Below are 22880 nucleotides of genomic sequence, written 5' to 3'. Positions count from 1 at the left end.
GGACAGTGCATTTTGCCTGGAAACATGGCTCAGTTTTGCAAAGGAAAATGTTGCCTTTCTGTAAAACGTGGTACTGGGAAATGGCATTGTGCCAAAAATATTAAGGTTTATGACTTCTTGCAGCACGCATTGTTGTACAGCGATGTTAGCGTTTTCATAAATGCAATGCATGGTGCCTGAAGAATATAGCGGCCCACTTTAAAATTTATAACTTCATGATTTCAGTATCTGGGATAGACTTTACTGTACACGGTTTGTTTCTGGAAAGCTTCAACCTATCTTGCAATTTTTCAAAGCCAATACTGAATTTGCTGTGTACATTTGGCTGCACATTCTCATCACTTATGCTAAACAACAGGCTTGAGTGATGTGTGGAATTCTTGTCAATCAATTTTATTGATTACCTCGGACAATCTATTCTGCTTCCCACAGTTATTGGGTGCTTTGTGTGCATGTGCTATGCATGCTAGGAATGAAAACAGTGAATGCAGCTGGCAGCATCAACGAGTACAATGCCCATAGGCTAGTATGAGGTGCGAAATGTTGCCACTGCTAGAACTTACATTAAGTGTGCATGGTACAGCTGATTGTGTAATTTAGCACTTTCCAGCTACTTACGCAGTTGGAGCAGATGTCGATCATATTTACTGTGGTATGGCACGGCCACCAAGTTCGTGCATTCTGCATACCAGGAAACCTGACACGAAGCAACGTATTGCTGTGATGGCAGCTAAATGAGAACGAATGAGTTTGTCTTCTCTGTCCATTTGTCAATACCATTACGCAGGCTTGTTAAGTGCATTCAAGCGGCTTTAGCAATGCACTTGCAGCTACAGAGCCAGTAAAGACAGCCAATTTCATCATCAGAGTTCACTCTGCAAATCCCACTTTCCATAAAGGGCATTGTTTTGTGATAGCTTAAAGTCAAAACTTGCTCAATTAAACACTTCTTGGTGTCTGACATTACAGGAATTATGATAATTGTTATATCTTATGTGAAATTATGCCATTGTTTTTTTTTTCATATTCTTACTTTGTATACACACTTTACGACTGCACCCTCCCCAACCGAATCTTTACTAGTGCTACATTCTGTTATGGGTGAAAACAATTATTGAACTAAAAACCAGGCCAAGGAAAGCAGTATGATGCCCTGTAATGTAGGAGGATTTTGCTATTGCAGTGTTTATTCTAGAGCTGAATTTAATGAGAAAGGGCAGCAATGTAGGTCACCTGTGGATATATGCAGACCATAATTGTGCTGTGGTCATTTTGTTATCGCAGGAAGCATCTTGAAAAAGCAGTGCTACAAGGATGTGCGCAGCAGTTTCCCTTCAACGAACGGGTCAAATTCATGGAAGCCACGTGCCTGCTGCTTCTGGCCTACACAAATATGCAGCCACCATAGTAAAGTTCTTGCAAAGGTGTGAGACATCCCTATGCTGCATGGATTGAGCATGTTAATTGCCTGTTTTTTATAGCTTATACAGGGGTGGAAGTGCTGCGCCATTTGCGCCACGCTGCGCCAATCCGCTTCTGCTGCGCCATCCTGCTCCAAAACGCATTATTGTACCGAAACTGCTCCCAAGCGGTCTTTGGTGCACGGCCTCCGCGATGGGCTCCGGTGCGCTGCTGGAACCGATCACCGAGGCTACGTTTGGTGCCTTCATGTGCCGCTGTCATCCGTGTCATGGCGCGCCTATGCGAGCTTATATCATCATCACATCACTTGGCGCGCTCTCGTGACGTTGTCGAAGGCGCAAAAAATGCTAGCGAGCCTGTACAGGAGCTAGCTACAAGAAAGCAACGTTTTTAGATTCAAGAAAGTGAGTCGTACGGCCATATTTCGATGGCGCCGGCGGCAACGGTGTTTTTTGGCGCGCACGAGGCGGTTGCTGTCATCGTGGCCTGGGATTGCGAACATGAATAAAAGTAAGTGCGTTGACGCTTCGTAATGTCGAAAATGTTCTATTTACTGCGAATGTTTAATTTGATGTGAAGCCATGAGGATAGTGGGAGCAGCTGCCGCGGACGTAAACGCGGGACCATTATTTAGAAACTTTGCATTAAGGAACCTGCTGTATAGCGGAGTGTGTAAGATGGATGTTGTGTCATAAGTCTGCATGAGAAAGAAAAAATTGTTTTATCCGTTTGCGGTCAATGAAGCCACTACCAACCGCGAAACCTCACAAGGCTTCGGTTTGTGTAAGTCGGTTGAACCATTTCCGAAACTCATTTTCTTTAGTGAGAGTGTGCCATGTAGTGAATTTTTCGCTTTACACACAAGCCCTTAGACGTTATAAATGGAGCATGTAAACGCGCTCGTGCAGCGACGAGATCGCACTGACGAGCTTAGTCTCGCCAGTGCGATCGGTCGCGTTGTTCGATTTTTGCTCGTCACAACCTGCGCTCGGCTCGTGGTTGAGTACGCTGTAGCTCGTAACATCGGCTCGCCGCCGTTGCTGTGTGTGGTTTGGTACATGAGGCGGCGAGTGAAGAAATATACAAAAAAGAATAAGATAGACACTTGGAACGCTTATTACTCAGACGAATGTGAGGTAGTACGAAAATAGAACCACGCGATACAAATTGTGCGCTTACGACATCTAGTATCATCGCACCTCATGCACTTTATTTGCGTGCATATAACCAACACCAATAATTGACAAATCTTGGAAGCGAACTTGAATGGGAAAGGTGGAACCGCATGGCGCAGTTTGTGGCGCGATTTACGCTCCTTTGGAGGGACGCGCGTGTTTTTTGACGAACGCCTTCGCGAAATCGCGCTGTTGCGTCCCGAATGGCATGATTTCATGCGCGGCTCACGCGCGGTCGGAGGGTCGCGCGCGTCATTTTGACGAACGCCATCTCAAAATCGCGCCGCTGCGTCTTCCTCCTCGAAAACGCCTCATGCGGCGCGTCGCTCGCTCGTCCGACAAGCGGAGTTTAGGGTGCAGACGCGTATTTGCTTGGTTTCTTCCACTGCCTCCAGACAGCGCTGACCTCCGCGCATTTCGAAGGAACAATTTGAAACCGGCGTAGGCTTTTGACGAAAATGTAGCAACCCGGCAAACGCGGCGCGAAAACACCGCTGCTGAAAAACGTTCATTACCATGAACGTTTTCATTTGTCAGTCTAGTCAAGTGCAGCCATTCAAAACATCGCTTATCTCGTTTTCCTGAGTCATTGCTCTATCACAGCTGTGATGTTTTATGATAACACGTACGCGTAGATATATATATATATATATATATATATATATATATATATATATATATATATATATATATATATATATATATATATATTTGTGCTAAGTGTTGTTGGTTCATCAGTATTGAAGGTTTTTTAAAATCGTTGGAATTTCTAGTGTTTACCCGAAATAAAAAAATTAACCAACAACGATGTTTGACCCTAGCATTGTGCTCCAAAACTAACTTGCATTGCTCCAAAACACACATTTTGGTGCTCCAAAGCTGCTCCAAAACAGCATTATGCCTGCTCCATGAGCTGCTCCAAAACACTCAAGCCCGCTTCCACGCCTGCTTATAGTAATATGTCTTCAAGTGTACTTCCTTCCAGTGTATGTTTACATTCTCTTAAAGGGCCAGTCAGCAGGCTCCTACTTCTTTTTTTTACACCTCCCAAACAAGCTCGCTAATTCGTACAGAGGGCCGCAGGAATCACATTGTGCGAATGTCAGACACTCCACTTCTAAAAACAATAACCGCGCCTCCTCTTCAGCGCTTGACCAGTCCTCTTTGCTAGCGAAGTGGTGTAATGTTGCCTATGAGCAACATTAAGTTACGCTGACTGTTGAATAGTCCTCTGCAATACGAAACGGCATTTTGGCTTTGTGATGATGCAGTATCTGTGGTTGTCACAAGTGTTGCGAATTGGTTTATCTCGCCAGTGCTCTGACTGTGCTTCCTCACATCACCGCTCTGGCACAGTGGCACACCGAGGAAGCCCCTCTTCAGGATGGTCAGGCTGAGCGAGAAACTGAAACCAGCTGGAATGTTTGTTCTATCCCCTGTGGCTTCATTATTACACCACTTAATCAAAAAATTCATGTGACAACATGTTCACGTTGTACAAGCGTGCAGTTGTCACAAATTTTAGACCCCGAGGTTGTTTGGGGCCCTTTAGCCTTAAATTATGAATGGTAAATTCACATGTCACGTGGTTTTCTTGCTTTATTTTTTACAATGCTCATTTTTCAAATAGCATGTCAGCTTCTGTTAGTGGTAACTTATACATTTATCATACAAAACATCCTGCTATATTCAACAAGTGTTATTATAGATTTTTCATGGCACCAGAGCCACCTGCTTTTTGCCCTGTGGCAGCTACATGGAAGTTCATTGCTATGCTGCTTTGTTTAACTGATATCTTTTCAATCAATGTGTTTCACAGTCCAGGGTGTTTGGTGTATTTGCATCTTGATGTGTTTAATATCATACAAGTGATGGATTTTTTTCTGTCTTCTAGTGTTTACTTTGCAGCTATTTAACTGTGGTTTTCAGGGGCATATCTAGACAGAAACATCAATTCTGCTAAGCTTTGGTTCGAAAAGAGACGCTGAACAGGAGTTCCTTAGGTACATGGCGTGAGCACCAGCCCTTTGGATTACAGAAATATCTAAACTGCATAATGTCTGCAGCTCCTTGCTTAATTGCATGTCTTTCTTCAACCTACAGCTCTTTCCATAATCCTTAACATTAACCTATGTTGTGACTTCCTTTTCTTCGTCATTCGTCTACAGATGACCAAACATCATCATTATGGATGCTCCTCACGAGCAGACGCGTGCTCACGTGGCAGCGCTGGCTCGCCCTCTTCTTTTCTTTTTTTTTTCTAGTTCCATTAAAGCGTTTCATCTTGTAAGACGTGTTTTTGGCTCGATGTTAACCGCGCCGCAGTTGGAAGGCTTAGAGGTCCAACACATGGTGCCGAAAACCCGGGACCTTTAGACACCGCTGACATCATCGACGCACGGAGCCGCGACAGCTAAGAAGACGCGGCGCCTGCGACCTCGGCGAGATTCCCCGACTGCGTGCGACAGAATAGAACGACAGCTTAGACGACGCAACAGCCTGCGGTCTCAACTCGATGTCCTGTTGGCCGAGGCGGAAGGCAACTTTCGAGAGAATCGAGAGGTCACGAAAGCTACTGTAAGTGTACTCCTCGATCGAATCAGCTCCTTTTACGGACAGATAGAGAAAGTTGATGAGGCGATTTTTGAAGAGACGCCAGACGACCTGTTAGACAGTGAGACGTTAGACGCTGGAAAATACCGTGACAAGGTTGTTACCCTGACAGCGAACCTACGCGTCAAACTGAATGAATGTCTGTCGCCTTCAACCCCAGGCCCTACTAACGTTATTCGCCCCTTACCTTCCGGCAAGAGCAAGCTTCCGCAGCTAGAACTCCTAAAATTTGACGGGAACCGCAGACAGTGGCCGCGATTTTGGACCCAGTTTACATCAGCAGTTCACAACAGCGAGCTGAGCACAGCTGACAAGTTCAACTACTTGAGCAGTCTGGTGACCGGAGCAGCCGCCTCAGCTATATCGGGATTGCAAGCTACGGAAGAGTGCTATGCAGACGCCATTGAAATTTTAAAGAAGCGTTTTGCAGATGAACAGATCATCGTTCAAGATCATCTACAAGGTTTGCTGGACCTCAAACCGCTGTCATCATCAGCAGACGTCCATCAGCTGAGGAAACTGTACGACAAAGTACAGGTTCATATTCGAAGACTCAAGGCGCTTGGCACGAACTCGACAACTTATTGCACCATGCTGCGAGAAATCCTGTTAAGAGTTCTCCCGACTGACATGGTACTTCGGTTTCACGAGGCGCGCAAGGCATCATCATCAGCTGCAGCTTCTTCGAATACAGAAGATAACGATCTTCAAATGCTTTTGGAATTCTTCGACCTTCAACTGACTTGTCGGGAAGCTGTGGCCGAACAAGAGATACACAGAAGTCGTCGCACACCAGAGAAAGGAGGATTAAAGCCCAGCCATCCACGAGACGTTTCCACGACAGCTGCTCTACAAAGCTCAGCTAGTAGTCCGCAGAAGTGCCTGTTTTGCCGTTCCGAAAAGCATTCTGCTGAAGTTTATGATAAAACGGAGATCAGCCTCTCGCTCAAAAAGGAGATGCTTACCAAAGCCGGAAGATGCTTCCGTTGTCTAAAGCAAGGCCATTTGGCGAAAGATTGCAGAAGCCGGCTGAAATGTGGAAAGTTTGCGAGAAGGCACGCAACATCCGTTTGCGCATCGGAAGAGATCAGAAGCGACAAGGAGAAGGTGCTATCTGCATCGGTCAACCTAATCTCCAAGCAGCCAAGCTCAGTCGTAATGCTGCAGACTCTGACGCCCACCATATCGGGAACCAAAACATCTGGTCGCTACCGAGTCCTTTTCGATGGCGGAAGTCAGCGGAGCTTCATTACAACGAAAGCTTCCCAAAGACTTGGCTGCGAAGTAATAGAAGAGGAGACGTTGACCGTAGGCGTGTTCGGTGGTGAAAACGCGCGGAAAACCATGCAGAGGGTGAGAGTATCGATTCTCCCTGCGAAAGAGGAAATTCCGATTTCAATCGATGCGCTGGTGGTGGACACAATATGCAGTGAATGCATTCCGGTACCAGAAGAAAACGTTTTGAGAGAAATGAACAAGGTGCAATTGGATAGGCAAGCTCTCTCTCTGCAAGGAGTTGAAGACAAACAGGTTGCGGTCCTAATTGGTTCAGACTATTATTGGGATTTAGTAACTGGTACCGTGAAGCCTGTGCACGAAAAGCTGAAAGCTGTCGAGACAAGACAGGGCTGGACTGTTCAAGGCCCGTTGTCTGCTACAACCAACGTAATACAGAGTGCCAGTGTCGTAGTCCTTCGAGCCGCGGTGACAGAGGAAGACATCTCGAAACTTCTGACTCGGTTTTGGGATCTTGAAAGTATCGGGATCAAGGCCGAACACGAAGAAACGAAGGTCGCCGATTCAGTGCTGCAAAACTTCGAGAACAACATCAAGAAGAAAGACAATCGGTACGAAGTCGCGCTACCGTGGAAGGAAAGGGTTGACCTGGCAGATAACTATGCAGTTGCAACCAAACGTCTGCATAGTTTGATGAAGAAACTTAACAAGGACAGCGAGCTCTTGAAAAGATACGATGAGACTATTAGACTGTACCTCGATGAAGGATCTGCTGAAAGAGTACCTGTAACAGAAGAGCATCCACTTGGACCCCTGTATTATATGCCACATCGAGCTGTAATACGAGAGGACCGATCTACTACGAAGGTACGCATCGTATTCGACGCATCCTCTCACGAATCTGGTTCAAAGTCCTTGAATGATAACGTGGAAGCAGGCCCAAATCTAAATCCTGACGTAGTGACCCTACTGCTTCGTTTCCGACGCTACAAGGTACCGATGAATGCCGATGTCGAGAAGGCGTTCCTACAGATTAGCCTGAGAGAACCAGACAGAGATGCGCTCCGCTTTTTGTGGTTCAAAACTTCCCCACAAGAGAACAGCCCAATGCCGGAAATAGAAGTTTGGAGAATGACTAGAGTGCCCTTCGGAGCTACTTCAAGTCCTTTCTTACTGACTGCTACATTGAAACACCACTTCAGGTCCGTAGAAACCCTCTATCCTGTGACAGCTCGACGATTGCAAAGCTCCATATATATGGGCGATCTTCTGATTGGAGCCGACACAGCTGAAGAAGCTATCCAGATGCACAAAGAAATAATTGAGATCTTCAGGCAAGCTTCCATGAACATTCGCAAGTGGGCCAGCAACGATCCTCTAGTATCTGCCGCCTTCGAACAAGGAATCACTTCACAGGAAAAATCTCTTTGCTCACCTTCTGGACCTCTGAAAGTACTGGGACTTCATTGGAACAAGAAGACGGATACCTTTTCGTTCAAGCCCCAGGATATCCTCCAGTTCATACAGAGCATCGGATTACAAAACGCTTTGTGCTTCAGGCTGTTGCAAGGATCTACGACCCTTTGGGGTTTCTTTCACCTTTCTTAGTACGGGCGAAAATCTTCTTACAAGATCTATGGAAGGAAAACCTCGACTGGGATGAGACATTGCCACCCAAGTTGTCTGCTGTGTGGCTGAAATGGAGCAAGGAGGTAACCATGCTTAGTGACCTCAGTATTCCAAGGTTCCTAGCAGCCGGCGCAGAAGGCCCATACCAAAAGGCAGCACTCCACATCTTTTCTGATGCAAGCGAGTCGGCATACGGAGCTGCAGCCCACCTTCGTACGGCCGACTACAGTGACACCGTCCGGACTATGCTACTGATGGCAAAGACCAGAGTTGCGCCGTTAAAGACGGTCACTCTAGTGAGGCTGGAATTGATGGCAGCATTGCTTGCAACCCGAATGTACGCCTACATCGTGAAGCATTGCGACCTTGGAATTGGTGAAGCAACATTTTGGTCCGATTCCCAGATTACACTTTGCTGGATTAACAAGGATCCCGTTACCTGGAAGGAGTTTGTGCGGAACCGGACGCAAGAAATCAGAACTTTGACTAAGTATACCAGATGGCGATATTGTCCTGGAAAAGAAAACCCCGCCGATTTGCTCACTCGAGGCTTGTCTGCACTCAAACTGAGTCAGTCGCAGTTGTGGTGGTTTGGACCTAGATGGCTTGCAATGTCTGATACGTGCTGGCCCGTGTACGGGGGAAGGATTGACATCGGAAACGGAAAGCTCGAGGCAGCTGAGACAGAACTAAAGGTCAGTACCCATGCTGTTAATATGAAACCATTGCTGCCATCGCTGATTGAAATTGAACGATTCAGCAGCCTCACCAAACTTTTAAGAGTAACGGCATGGGTCTTCCGTTATGCCAGAAGGTTGAAGAAGGAAAATGATAGGTCTGGGGAGCTGTCTGCTGAGGAAATTCAGCAAGCGGACTGCTATTTGCTTCGAGAGGAACAGAGGTCTCACTTTGGTAAAGAAGCAAACTGTGTCGCGAGCAAGAAACCGCTCCCTTTACAAAGTCCACTTGGGTATTTCAGACTGTTCATAGACGAAAACGGGCTTCTTCGGATACAAGGAAAACCTCCCACGGCTGACGACTCGTACAGTTCTCGCCATCCCATCCTCCTACCAAAAGACTCACACCTCAGTATGCTGATAATCAATCATGCTCACGCAAAGGTCTTCCACGGGGGAGTTCGAGACACTCTGACTCAAGTTCGAGAACGATTTTGGATTCTTCAAGCACGACAGTCTGTGAAGAAAACGATAAGACGGTGTGTCATCTGCCAACGCCTACAGAGTAAACCTGTTGAACAATCTTCACTTTGTATGCCTCAGGATCGTGCTACTCAAGCCCCTCCGTTCCTCGTGAGTGGAGTTGACTTTGCGGGGCCACTATACATCAAAGGGCATCCCCACGAGCGCTCCTACATCGCTCTTTTTACGTGCGCGGTGACAATAGCTGTTCACTTGGAACTGGTTGAAGACTCGACCACAGTGAATTTTCTTTGCGCCCTGCGGAGATTCGTATTACGGCGGGGCCTCTGTCACACTATCTACAGCGACAACGCACGAACATTCGTCAAAGCGTCCAAGGACCTACAGAAGCTTTGGCGAACGATAAGACACCCCGACGTACTCGCCTTCTTTTCCTCCTCGAAGATCCAATGGAAATTCATTTGCCCGAGCGCTCCTTGGTGGGGCAGGTTCTACGAGAGACTCGTTCGTTCTGTAAAAACCTGCTTGAAGAAGATGCTTGGGCGACGGCTTGTCAGTCGGACAGAGTTAGTTACTCTACTAACAGAAGTGGAGGCCGTGGTGAATTCTCGACCTTTGACTTACGTGTTCAACGACGTGGATGAACCGTACCCCCTATCTGCAGCAGTTTTTCTCGTTGGAAGGAGACTGACAATGCTACCACATTACGAACTGAAAATCAACACCGAGTCTACCAACGATGCACTGAAGAAACTTTGGAGCAAGCGAGAAGATGATTTGCAAGCATTTTGGTCTCGTTGGTATAAAGAGAATGAACTCAGGAACTTTACATCCAACCAAGCCAAAAGAAATGACTCTTTGAAGAAAGGCAACGTAGTTCTACTCGGGGATAAACAGCTTCCAAGGCAACTGTGGAGTTTGGCCCGCATAGAGGAACTGATCAGCGGACGCGACAGCATTGTCAGGACCTGCTCTTTATGCTTGCCCGACGGCTCTGTTGTGAAGCGGCCCGTACAGCTACTTTACCCGTTGGAAACCAACTAACGTCATCTGTCGGCGCGGGAGACTGTTGTGACTTCCTTGTCTTCGTCATTCGTACAGATGACCAAACATCATCATTATGGATGCTCCTCACGAGCTGACGCGTGCTCACGTGGCAGCGCTGGCTCGCCCTCTTCTTTTCTTTTTTTTCTAGTTCCATTAAAGCGTTTCATCTTGCAAGACGTGTTTTTGGCTCGTTGTTAACCGCGCCGCAGTTGGAAGGCTTAGAGGTCCAACACATGGTGCCGAAAACCCGGGACCTTTAGACACCGCTGACATCATCGACGCACGGAGCCGCGACAGCTAAGAAGACGCGGCGCCTGCGACCTCGGCGAGATTCCCCGACTGCGTGCGACAGAACGGAACGACAGCTTAGACGACGCAACAGCCTGCGGTCTCAACTCGATATCCTGTTGGCCGAGGCGGAAGGCAACTTGCGAGAGAATCGAGAGGTCACGAAAGCTACTGTAAGTGTACTCCTCGATCGAATCAGCTCCTTTTACGGACAGATAGAGAAAGTTGATGAGGCGATTTTTGAAGAGACGCCAAACGACCTGTTAGACAGCGAGACGTTAGACGCTGGAAAATATCGTGACAAGGTTGTTACCCTGACAGCGAACCTACGCGTCAAACTGAAGGAATGTCTGTCGCCTCCAACCCCACGCCCTACTAACGTTCACCCGTTACCTTCCGGCAAGAGCAAGCTTCCGCAGCTAGAACTCCTAAAATTTGACGGGAACCGCAGACAGTGGCCGCGATTTTGGACCCAGTTTACATCAGCAGTTCACGACAACAGCGAGCTGAGCACAGCTGACAAGTTCAACTACTTGAGCAGTCTGGTGACCGGAGCAGCCGCCTCAGCTATATCGGGATTGCAAGCTACGGAAGAGTGCTATGCAGACGCCATTGAAATTTTAAAGAAGCGTTTTGGAGATGAACAAATCATCGTTCAAGATCATCTACAAGGTTTGCTGGACCTCAAACCGCTGTCATCATCAGCAGACGTCCATCAGCTGAGGAAACTGTACGACAAAGTACAGGTTCATATTCGAAGCCTCAAGGCGCTTGGCACGAACTCGACAACTTATTGCACCATGCTGCGAGAAATCCTGTTAAGCGTTGTCCCGACTGACATGGTACTTCGGTTTCACGAGGCGCGAAAGGCATCATCATCAGCTGCAGCTTCTTTGAATACAGAAGATAACGAGCTTCAAATGCTTTTGGAATTCTTCGACCTTCAACTGACTTGTCGGGAAGCTGTGGCCGAACAAGAGGTACACAGAAGTCGTCGCACACCAGAGAAAGGAGGATTAAAGCCCAGCCATCCACGAGACGTTTCCACGACAGCTGCTCTACAAAGCTGAGCTAGTAGTCCGCAGAAGTGCCTGTTTTGCCGTTCCGAAAAACATTCTGCTGAAATTTGTGATAAAAAGGAGATCAGCCTCTCGCTCAAAAAGGAGATGCTTACCAAAGCCGGAAGATGCTTCCGTTTTCTAAAGCAGGGCCATTTGGCGAAAGATTGCAGAAGCCGGCTGAAATGTGGGAAGTGTGCGAGAAGGCACGCAACATCAGTTTGCGCATCGGAAGAGATCAGAAGCGACAAGGAGAAGGTGCTATCTGCATCGGTCAATCTAATCTCCAAGCAGCCAAGCTCAGTCGTAATGCTGCAGACTCTGACGGCCACCATATCAGGAACTAAAACATCTGGTCGCTACCGAGTCCTTTTCGATGGCGGAAGTCAGCGGAGCTTCATTACGGCGAAAGCTTCCCAAAGACTTGGCTGCGAAGTAATAGAAGAGGAGACGTTGACCGTAGGCGTGTTCGGTGGTGAAAACGCGCGGAAAACCATGCAGAGGGTGAGAGTATCGATTCTCCCTGCGAAAGAGGAAATTCCGATTTCAATCGATGCGCTGGTGGTGGACACAATATGCAGTGAATGCATTCCAGTACCAGAAGAAAACGTTTTGAGAGAAATGAACAAGATGCGCTTGGATACGCAAGCTCTCTCTCTGCAAGGAGTTGAAGACAAACAGATTGCGGTCCTAATTGGTTGAGACTATTATTGGGATCTAGTAACTGGTACCGTGAAGCCTGTGCACGAAAAGCTGAAAGCTGTCGAGACAAGACTGGGATGGACTGTTCAAGGGCCGTTGTCTGCTACAACCAACGTAATACAGAGTGCCAGTGTCGTAGTCCTTCGAGCCACGGTGACAGAGCAAGACATCTCGAAACTTCTGACTCGGTTTTGGGATCTTGAAAGTATCGGGATCAAGGCCGAATACGAAGAAACGAAGGTCGCCGATTCAGTGCTGGAAAAATTCGAGAACAACATCAAGAAGAATGACAATCGGTACGAAGTCGCGCTACCGTGGAAGGAAAGGGTCGACCTGGCAGAGAACTGTGCAGTTGCAACCAAACGTCTGCATAGTTTGATGAAAAGACTTGACAAGGACAGCGAGCTCTTGAAAAGATACGATGAGACTATTAGACTGTACCTCGATGAAGGATCTGCTGAAAGAGTACCGGAAACAGAAGAGCATCCACTTGGACCCCTGTATTATATGCCACATCGAGCTGTAATACGAGAGGACCGATCTACTACGAAGGTACGCATCGTATTCGACGCATCCTCTCACGAATCTGGTTCAAAGTCCTTGAATGATAACCTGGAAGCTGGCCCAAATCTAAATCCTGACGTAGTGACCCTACTGCTTCGTTTCCGACGCTACAAGGTAGCGATGAATGCCGATGTCGAGAAGGCGTTCCTACAGATTGGCCTGAGAGAACCAGACAGAGATGCGCTCCGCTTTTTGTGGTTCAAAACTTCCCCACAAGTGAACAGCCCAATGCCGGAAATAGAAGTTTGGATAATGACTAGAGTGCCCTTCGGAGCTACTTAAAGTCCTTTCTTACTGACTGCTACATTGAAACACCACTTCAGGTCCGTAGAAACCCTCTATCCTGTAACAGCTCGACGATTGCAAAGCTCCATATATATGGACGATCTTCTGACTGGAGCCGACATAGCTGAAGAGGCTATCCAGATGCACAGAGAAATAATTGAGATCTTCAGGCAAGCTTCCATGAACATTCTCAAGTGGGCCAGCAACGATCCTCTAGTATCTGCCGCCTTCGAACAAGGAATCACTTCACAGGAAAAATCTCTTTGCTCACCTTCTGGACCTCTGAAAGTACTGGGACTTCATTGGAACAAGAATACGGATACCTTTTCGTTCAAGCCCCAGGATATCCTCCAGTTCATAGAGGAGCATCGGATTACAAAACGCTTTGTGCTTCAGGCTGTTGCAAGGATCTACGACCATTTGGGGTTTCTTTCACCTTTCTTAGTACGGGCGTAAATCTTCTTACAAGATCTATGGAAGAAAAAACCTCGACTGGGATGAGACATTGCCACCCAAGTTTGCTGTCTGGCTGAAATGGAGCAAGGAGGTAACCATGCTTAGTGACCTCAGTATTCCAAGGTTCCTAGCAGCCGGCGCCGAAGGCCCGTACCAAAAGGCAGCACTCCACATCTTTTCTGATGCAAGCGAGTCGGCATACGGAGCTGCAGCCTACCTTCGTACGGCCGACTACAGTGACGCCGTCCGGACTATGCTACTGATGGCAAAGACCAGAGTTGCGCCGTTAAAGACGGTCACTCTAGCGAGGCTGGAATTGATGGCAGCATTGCTTGCAGCCCGAATGTACGCCTACATCGTGAAGAATTGCGACTTTGGAATTGGTGAAGCAACATTTTGGTCCGATTCCCAGATTACACATTGCTGGATTAACAAGGATCCCGTTACCTAGAAGGAGTTTGTGCGGAACCGGACGCAAGAAATCAGAACTTTGACTGAGTATACCAGATGGCGATATTGTCCTGGAAAAGAAAACCCCGCCGATTTGCTCACTCGAGGCTTGTCTGTGCTCAAACTGAGTCAGTCGCAGTTGTGGTGGTTTGGACCTAGATGGCTTGCAATGTCTGGTACGTGCTGGCCCGTGTACGGGGGAAGGAATGACATCGAAAACGGAAAGCTCGAGGCAGCTGAGACAGACCTAAAGGTCAGCACCCATGCTGCTAATACGAGACCATTGCTGCCATCGCTGATTGAAATTGAACGATTCAGCAGCCTCACCAAACTTTTAAGAGTAACGGCATGGGTCTTCCGTTATGCCAAAAGGTTGAAGAAGGAAAATGATAAGTCTGAGGAGCTGTCTGCTGAGGAAATTCAGCAAGCGGAGTGCTATTTGCTTCGAGAGGAACAGAGATCTCACTTTGGTAAAGAAGCAGACTGTGTCGCGAGCAAGAAACGGCTCCCTTTACAAAGTCCACTTGGACATTTTAGACTGTTCATAGACGAAAACGGGCTTCTTCGGATACAAGGAAAACCTCCCAGGGCTGACGACTCGTACAGTTCTCGCCATCCCATCCTTCTACCAAAAGACTCACACCTCAGTAAGCTGATAATCAATCATGCTCACGCAAAGGTCTTCCACGGGGGAGTTCGAGACACTCTGACTCAAGTTCGAGAACGATTTTGGATTCTTCAAGCACGACAGTCTGTGAAGAAAACGATAAGACGGTGTGTCATCTGCCAGCGCCTACAGAGTAAACCTGTTGAGCAATATTCACCTTGTGTGCCTCAGGATCGTGCTACTCAAGCCCCTCCGTTCCTCGTGAGTGGAGTTGACTTTGCGGGGCCGCTATACATCAAAGGGCATCCCCACGAGCGCTCCTATATCGCTCTTTTTACGTGTGCGGTGACAAGAGCTGCTCACTTGGAACTGGTTGAAGACTTGACCACAGTCAATTTTCTTTGCGCCCTACGGAGACTAGTATCACGGCGGGGTCTCTGTCACACTATCTACAGCGACAACGCACGAACATTCGTCAAAGCGTCCAAGGACCTACAGAAGCTTTGGCGAACGATAAGACACCCGGACGTACTCGCCTTCTTTTCCTCCTCGAAGATCCAATGGAAATTCATTTGCCCGAGCGCTCCTTGGTGGGGCGGGTTCTACGAGAGACTTGTTCGTTCTGTAAAAACCTGCTTGAAGAAGATGCTTGGGCGACGGCTTGTCAATCGGACAGAGTTAGTTACTCTACTGACAGAAGTGGAGGCCGTGGTGTATTCTCGACCTTTGACTTACGTGTTCAACGACGTGGATGAACCGTACCCCCTATCTGCAGCAGATTTTCTCGTTGGAAGGAGACTGACAACGCTACCACATTACGAACTGAAAATCAACACCGAGTCTACCAACGATGCACTGAAGAAACTTTGGAGCAAGCGAGAAGATGATTTGCAAGCATTTTGGTCTCGTTGGTAAAAAGAGTACCTTAATGAACTCAGGAACTTTACATCCAACCAAGCCAAAAGAAATGACTCTTTGAAGAAAGGCAACGTAGTTCTACTCGGGGATAAACAGCTTCCAAGGCAACTGTGGAGTTGGGCCCGCATAGAAGAACTGATCAGCGGACGCGACAGCATTGTCAGGACCTGCTCTTTATGCTTGCCCGACGGCTCTGTTGTGAAGCGGCCCGTACAGCTACTTTACCCGTTGGAAGCCAACTAACGTCATCTGTCGGCGCGGGAGACTGTTGTGACTTCCTTTTCTTCGTCATTCGTCTACAGATGACCAAACATCATCATTATGGATGCTCCTCACGAGCTGACGCGTGCTCACGTGGCAGCGCTGGCTCGCCCTCTTCTTTTTTTTTCAAGTTCCATTAAAGCGGTTCATCTTGCAAGATGTGTTTTGGCGCGATGTTAACCGCGCCGCAGTTGGAAGGCTTAGAGATCCAACAACCTACATTACCAAGTGAACATCCCTCGCTGCAATACAGTGGTTATAATGGTCAGCTGCTGATCTGAACTGTGCGGGTTCGATCCTTGATGGAGTGGTTGCAGTTTCGGTGGAGGTGAAAATCCTCGAGGTTCCTGTGCTCTTAATTTGACGTTTACATTACAGAACCCCATTGTTATTATTACATCAGCAAGTGGACAGAGTGGTAATTCTAGATTTTATACATATTTAGTATAACAGACAGCTGAGCTGGTTGGTAGGTATTCATGTTAAAAAGGCAGGGCATGCAAACATGGACACAAGAGAGAAACCAAGACACCACTAACGCGAACTCGAAAGGTGGACAGTGGCACAAAATAAAGCAGACACAGAAACTTATCTGTGCATGCCCAGGCAAGAGACGATACCTATCAATCTGGCACGCGCGATAGTCTACGTGAGAGATAACTGCTCAAGCATTTGATTTCTTCTTTATGCTAGTTAATCGACGATTGGCTCTCTTGTGCACTGCCATTATCAATATGCCAGGCCTCGACTATTGTATGCATTTCTTCATTCATGTGCTTGTACAAAACTGCATTCATCGAATTTTGGCATGCATTTATGCTCTCGACAATGTAAAGGTAGATTAGGTGATGATCCTCCAGTTAGTGATCTCAGCGCTTTAGGCGTTTGACTCTCTTGTGTCCATGTTTGCATGCCCCATCTTTTTAACATGTATTCATATAGTGCGTAAGAGAAAGAGGTTAGTGAGTTATTTGGAAAGTAAGTTTAGGGCGAACACCAAAATAGCAGTGTGAATTAAATTTAAGCGATGAATGCATCGGGCTGGATTAGGAAATGATATAATGGCGAAATATAGCCGCTTGCTCTTTACTTATACTTGTCTCAGTTTCTTGTCTCGTATGCTTTGACAATGACCAGGTGCCGTGTTGGATGCTACTAATTGGTTATGAGCTATACATAGACAAAGCAGCGGCTGTTTGGATGCTTTCTAAACAGCTACCTCATGGGGAGAGAAAAGTTAATTTGGGTTATGTGAGGCATGCTAAAAAAGTCGACTTGTTTCTGATGCTTTTGTTTTCCTGGCAGACATTCTACACGAACTTGCCCAAAGGCGGAAGGAAGGCACGCACAGATGGACGCACAGAAATCATGGGGCTGCCGTAGAAGCTGTGAATGAGCATTAACCTGTGAGTATGTGTCTTAAACAATTTGCTGAAGCCTTTTATTTTGGCTGAACATTCTTATCGGTGCTTTGTATTCCCTGATTTGTAGTGCAATATTGTTACACCCTGTTGCTTTCACAACAGAGCTCTTTAGTCTGGTACAAGGCCCAAAAAGTTCGACCTAGATGACCAAATTGCGGCAGCCAGTTGTTTCCACAATTAATGCATTAGTGTAAAAAACGCAATAGACGGAGCACAAGAAAAAGGAAGACGCAAACAGTGCTGTGCTCGTGTGCTCAGTCTTCTGCACTGCTTTGTTTATGCTCTGTCATACCAACACACACAAGCATCCATTTTAGCTTATGTACTAGTCCAGCTCATACACTTGGTAACGTTCTCCAACGGCAGGATTACCGGATATCTGGCTTGTGAAGTCAATCTAAAGTGCATGCCTGTTCGTGTAGACTTGTGTGCATCCACCATTGATATGGAAATGCAGCTGTGTTTTAATATTTTAGCCAGTATAGGTCGTGAATGGAATTTGGAGCTGTGACAGCAACACTTTTGTAGGGGGCGAGTTACTTAATTTTTGTATACTTGTGTGCATCCACCATTGAGATGGAAATGCAGCTGTGTTTTAATATTTTTGCCAGTATAGCTCGTGAATAGAATTTGGAGCTGTGACAGCAACACTTTTAGAGGGGGCGAGTTACTAAATTATTGTGTATTTTTCGATGTTTGCATGTTATAAAAACATAGCAGGTTAAAATTAGTCCAGATTTTACGCTATTTCTTAACATATGACCTTCCGTACTGTTCGAAGGCATTGAACCATATGAAATGCTTTGTGCCTTTGTGTGTGTGCCGAAGGTTAGGAGTCATTATACTAGAGAGATAAAAATAGGTCACAGGTTAAAGTAAATTTTTCGCAATCAACTTCTTGTGGGCAGTTATTCAGAGCAGGGTTTTGAAGTAATTTAGCAATACAAGCAGATTAGTGCTTCATTTTACTGTCTGACAGTGCACACTGTTTTATTTTAGTACCTATTTGGGTCCTTTCATGCCAATGTGCCAGGTCGTTTTTTTGACCATTTCCAATATTTTGTAAAACTGGTGCTGTTATGTTTCAGTGTGGGAAGTAGTCATTCAAGCGTTATTTTCGGGGAAAGAATTGCATGATGCAGCAAAGACCTTTCAAACTTTGCACGCAGAAGTGAAGCTGTGTCAGGCAAATTAATTGACACATGATTATTGCGTCGAGATATTACTACAAAGCATTTATTTCTTTAACATAGTCACCAATCTTTCATGACTATGATAGTCGAATTTATTTTCATTGCAATTTATGCTATTTGCAATCGTGAGGAAACATTGCAAAATGCAGCATTTTTAAGTATATTGTAAGAAAGACTGAATGTTTCATGTGAAATATATTCACAGTATGAGTTCAGTGCATATACCAAGGGTTGAAAAGGCTGCTGGCAAAAAGAAGCAAAAATGTCTTCAAAATTGACACTTGGAAGAAGTAGTGTTTGAACCCATATTGCGGGCTCTCTTTCACTGTGTAGCAATCCCAGCAAAAATGTTGCCTACACATCATAGTGTGCTTTCCTCGTGCGATAATTTAGACAAAGTTTTTAAGGTGTAATATTATCTTCAAGCGAAAAATAATTTTTTCAAATGAAAAATAACAAGGCTGTGGGAAGTTTCTTGGAGCTTTGCCTTCACTGCACAGCACATCATTGTTCTTGCATGGTACTTCAGACAGAAGTATTGCTTAAATCTGCAACATTTAGACTTGCACTATATGAGCACAGGGGCACCCGCGTGAATCCTGTGCCAATGTGCTGTGCATCGAAGGTCAAGGAAAGAGACTCTGTGCAGGCTAGGGATTATTCACTTCAGTAAATTTTTCCTTGTTTACAACCAAGCAGTATATATTTTTTTAAATGGAATATAAATTGCCAGCAAAGTATACCACACAATAATGTCTTGGCGACATTTCTGTTTGGAATGCTACATAGCAAAAGCTAAGCTGCAATGTGGGTCAAAAGCTATTTTTTCCGACTCTGTTACAGTTTGAGTGCAACGTTTCTGTTTATTTTGTTTTCATAGTAGTTTTATGACAAAGTGGATATCTATTTACTTATTTATTTATTACTTGACAATACTGCTGACACCAGTAAGCAGTATTGCAAAGTGGGCTACAGTGATAAGTTACACATAAAATGATCTTGCTAAGCAAAAACAGGAGCATAACATATACAAAACACAAGATAAACCAAGAACATCTATACAACGGTCTTAAGGAAAATGATAAGGGAACAGCACAAAATACAAAGGCAATGAACTTTAGAAATCAACCTTCGGTATTCCATACGAAAGAATTGGTCTTTCTCCTGATAAATATTAACATTAGAACTTCAGCATTTTGCAGTGTTTCCTTATGGCTGAAAAAATGTAACTTGAAATGCAGATTAGTAAACTATTTTAGCCATGAAACACTGCCACCTTCAGATTAAAGAAAGAAATATTCTGCATTAAAACGGGAACAAACAGCGCTGGACATGGGACGAAGAAAGAACAATAGACGAGGGTGCTGTCGCCCTCGTCTACCTTTTTTTCCGTCCCGTGCCCAGCATTGTTTGTTCCCATCGTAATCATGTACTAACCAGCACAGTTAGGTGCTCTCCTGAAATATTTTGCGCTAATTGCTCAAAGCAATAAGTTATCTTGCATGACGCAGTTTCACATCTGTAGATGGATGGATGCTATGTGTGTTCCCTTTAAAGCGAAGCATTGACATGCAAGTGGCCAAGCTCAATTTTTGAATTGGCCTAATGCCTTTCCTACCTGAATTAAATTTCTTTCCTTAAAAACACTTATAATAGGTAGCTTATTTTTCAGCATTGTACATAAAGACCCTGCAAGTTTGTTTTTGGCTGTTCTCGCTGCTTTTCCACTGCCAATCCTCCATCTGTCTTTTACTGATTTCTCTTGTGGATGTGTTGATCTTTATCAAGCTTTCTCTAAGCCTAGTGCTTCATGAGAGCTAGTTCCCAACACGCACATGGGTGGACATTTTTACATTTATTTAAAAGGTGGTCCGTCATTTCTATATCTCTCTCACAACCAGTGCATGTGACGCCTACTTACTGGATCTCACTTTATGACTGCATATTCTAAGGCAAGATTACCTCGCTTCAGACATTGCACTTGCTTATCATATGCTTCCCTCCTTACTTCGTCCTTATTCTTGCGATAGTTACTCAGAGCTTTTCATTTTTAGTATTTGCTATCCATTAAATCATCTCCACCTCTCTGACATTGCACCTAACGCTCATCGTGCATAAAGTTTAATGCATGCTCTCAGCATCACGAAATTTCGTCCTGGAAATTTTCACTTGACTACAGGTATGACCTTTTTAGCAGCATGATCTTTTTGAACAGCAAAGGAGTTCGTTAAAAAACCACCTTGTATACTTAAAATGGGGATTACTAATTCCATACCTCGTTTATTAAAGTTAACCTCTTTCAATTTCCTTGCGCTTGTTCTTTGTGTTGTGCTTGCCTCATGGTTTGCACTCTTTATGGATCTGGTATATTTAAAGAGTTGAATAGCCGGTCACCTGCTTATGACACTGCAGCTTAAGTATTGCACCCACTATCATTGCCATAGTAGCATTTGGTACAGTAGAGGTTTGTAATGAATGTAACGAGATGTACAGCTCATGAAATAATTGTTGAACAACGAATGTTGTTGGAGCTAGTGATTCAACAAGAGGACTCGTCTTTAGAGGGGCAACGAATTGCATCAAAGTTGCTGCAACAACTTAGACACATCAATTTGTTGAAACATTGGCTCCAACAACACGCTTTGTTCAATGGTTTGACATTCATTCAAGCCGCCATCTTCAGCTCAACTTTTGTCGCGTCAAGATGTACAGGATATACAACTGTCATGTTGTGTTCTGATAGAATTCAAGAGCTACTGACAGCAAGCCTTGCTTCTCAATTTAATTCTCATCCTTTACGTTTACGCTTTAATCTTTGTCATCTTCAGCCTTATTATATGTGCACTGCAGCAGTAGCCCTTCGCAGTGGTCTACAATTCGCCTCGTCTTGTGCGAGTCGATTCCATTTTATACATGCGCAATTCTTCATTTCTTCACCCACATAACTCTCGGCCTTCATGGCAGCATTAAGTACAAAAATTGTAACTGTTAAGACTTTTGCTTCAACATCATGACAATAATTGAATAGAATTGCTAATGCACGTACATAAATACTCTTGTAGTTAGAACGTAGTGTGTTTAACCTTGAATTCTTGTGTACTATAGCAATAAGTCTTCGTAAAATCATGCTGCTTGTCCTTCATATGATCAGAACGAGTCCAGAAATATCTGCAAAATATCGTTTCTGCTTTTTTGATTTCTAAAACAGTGATGCTAAGGGAGGCCATGTGCACATGCACCATGGCAATGTTTAAATGGGTATAAATTCTGAACATTGCTGTTGCTCTAGGTGTTTTCTTTCACTTCCTTTTCAGACGTACAGAAAAGAGCGAAGTGGAGCTGTCCATGGGCCGTGCACACAGTTTCATAAGCAGGCTTGCAACACTTTTGACAAATATGTTCCTGAATACATCTGCCAAAGTGGCATTTAAAGAAGCATGTAGTAGTGTACTTCACTGTTTATTTGGCATGAAGCAGCAGGTATGCTTCCGTCATCAGCAAGTTCACACAGTACAGTGCATCTACACATGGCATGCTACCCCCACATCTACCAGCTCGGGATGTGTAGCTTGATTGTAAAATGTTTACTTTGACTTAACACAACAATTAACAAAATGACATGAAAGTTTTGCCACCTATGCAGGCGACATTCTCAGTATACGCTGGCAAATATAAGCGGAGTTTGACCAGTCCATTGTTCGCACATTTCCTTGTAAACATCTCGTAGAGGGCCGCTGTTGTTGTTGCAAGCCAATGCGCCGTGATGAATGAACGATGATTCCAAGATTTTTCTTTTCCTCCGACCTTTGTACACGAGATAGCATCGTCGAATTGATTAGGTCAAAGTTATGCCTTGTCATTCAGCAGCGTTCAACAAGCTCTGTCTTAGAACACGTTGCATGGGTGGTTTTCGCAACATCCTCTTTGTGTTCTTTAACCTTCGATCACCTTCTTCAACCCATTTCGCCTATGCAAGTTGTGTCGCAATCCCCACATTGTACTTCGTAGATGATCCCACTCTAATCTTCGGCGGTGTTTGTGTATACCTTGTCCTTAGGACATGTGTTCACAAAGCCCAAAGACCGCACACTTGCGGATCATTAGAGCAGGGTACTCTACAGAGTACGTTGTGGGGTTCACGACACCAGTTACATCGGCGAATCGGGCAGGAAAATGCCGAAGACTTTCAAAGAACACAAAGTAGGAATGTTGCTAAAGCCACCCATAGAGCGCATTTTAAGACAGCTTGTTGAATACTGCTAGACGACAGGTTATAGCTTCGACCTTAACAATGCGACGATGCTGGCTCAGGAACAAAGGTGGAGGAAAGCTGTTGTAATTATGGTTAATGCGTCAGGAAGCATCTGCTTGAAACAACAACCACAGACCCAT

General features: G+C 45.4%; 1 protein-coding gene and 2 long non-coding RNA genes across 3 annotated transcripts in view; 1 reads left to right on the top strand and 2 right to left on the bottom strand.

Annotated features, from left to right (window-relative positions):
- LOC119395814 (venom serine protease 34) overlaps positions 1-22880 on the bottom strand; it is an 88766-nt gene that overhangs the window by 44156 nt on the left and 21730 nt on the right. The gene's annotated exons all lie outside the window — the stretch shown is intronic.
- LOC125758979 (uncharacterized) lies at positions 1321-21890 on the top strand. The gene is made up of 3 exons (XR_007416520.1): positions 1321-1424; positions 17177-17277; positions 21803-21890. It is a non-coding gene; the product is annotated as an uncharacterized LOC125758979 (long non-coding RNA).
- Positions 9780-15707, bottom strand: LOC125758980 (uncharacterized). The gene is made up of 2 exons (XR_007416521.1): positions 15417-15707; positions 9780-9848 (listed from the first exon to the last, which is right to left on the bottom strand). It is a non-coding gene; the product is annotated as an uncharacterized LOC125758980 (long non-coding RNA).

Source organism: Rhipicephalus sanguineus, chromosome 6 (assembly GCF_013339695.2).
Source record: "Rhipicephalus sanguineus isolate Rsan-2018 chromosome 6, BIME_Rsan_1.4, whole genome shotgun sequence".
Taxonomy (NCBI): Eukaryota; Metazoa; Arthropoda; class Arachnida; order Ixodida; family Ixodidae; genus Rhipicephalus; species Rhipicephalus sanguineus.
Note: the sequence above shows the minus strand (reverse complement) of the source record. Positions and strands in the feature narration are given on the sequence as shown.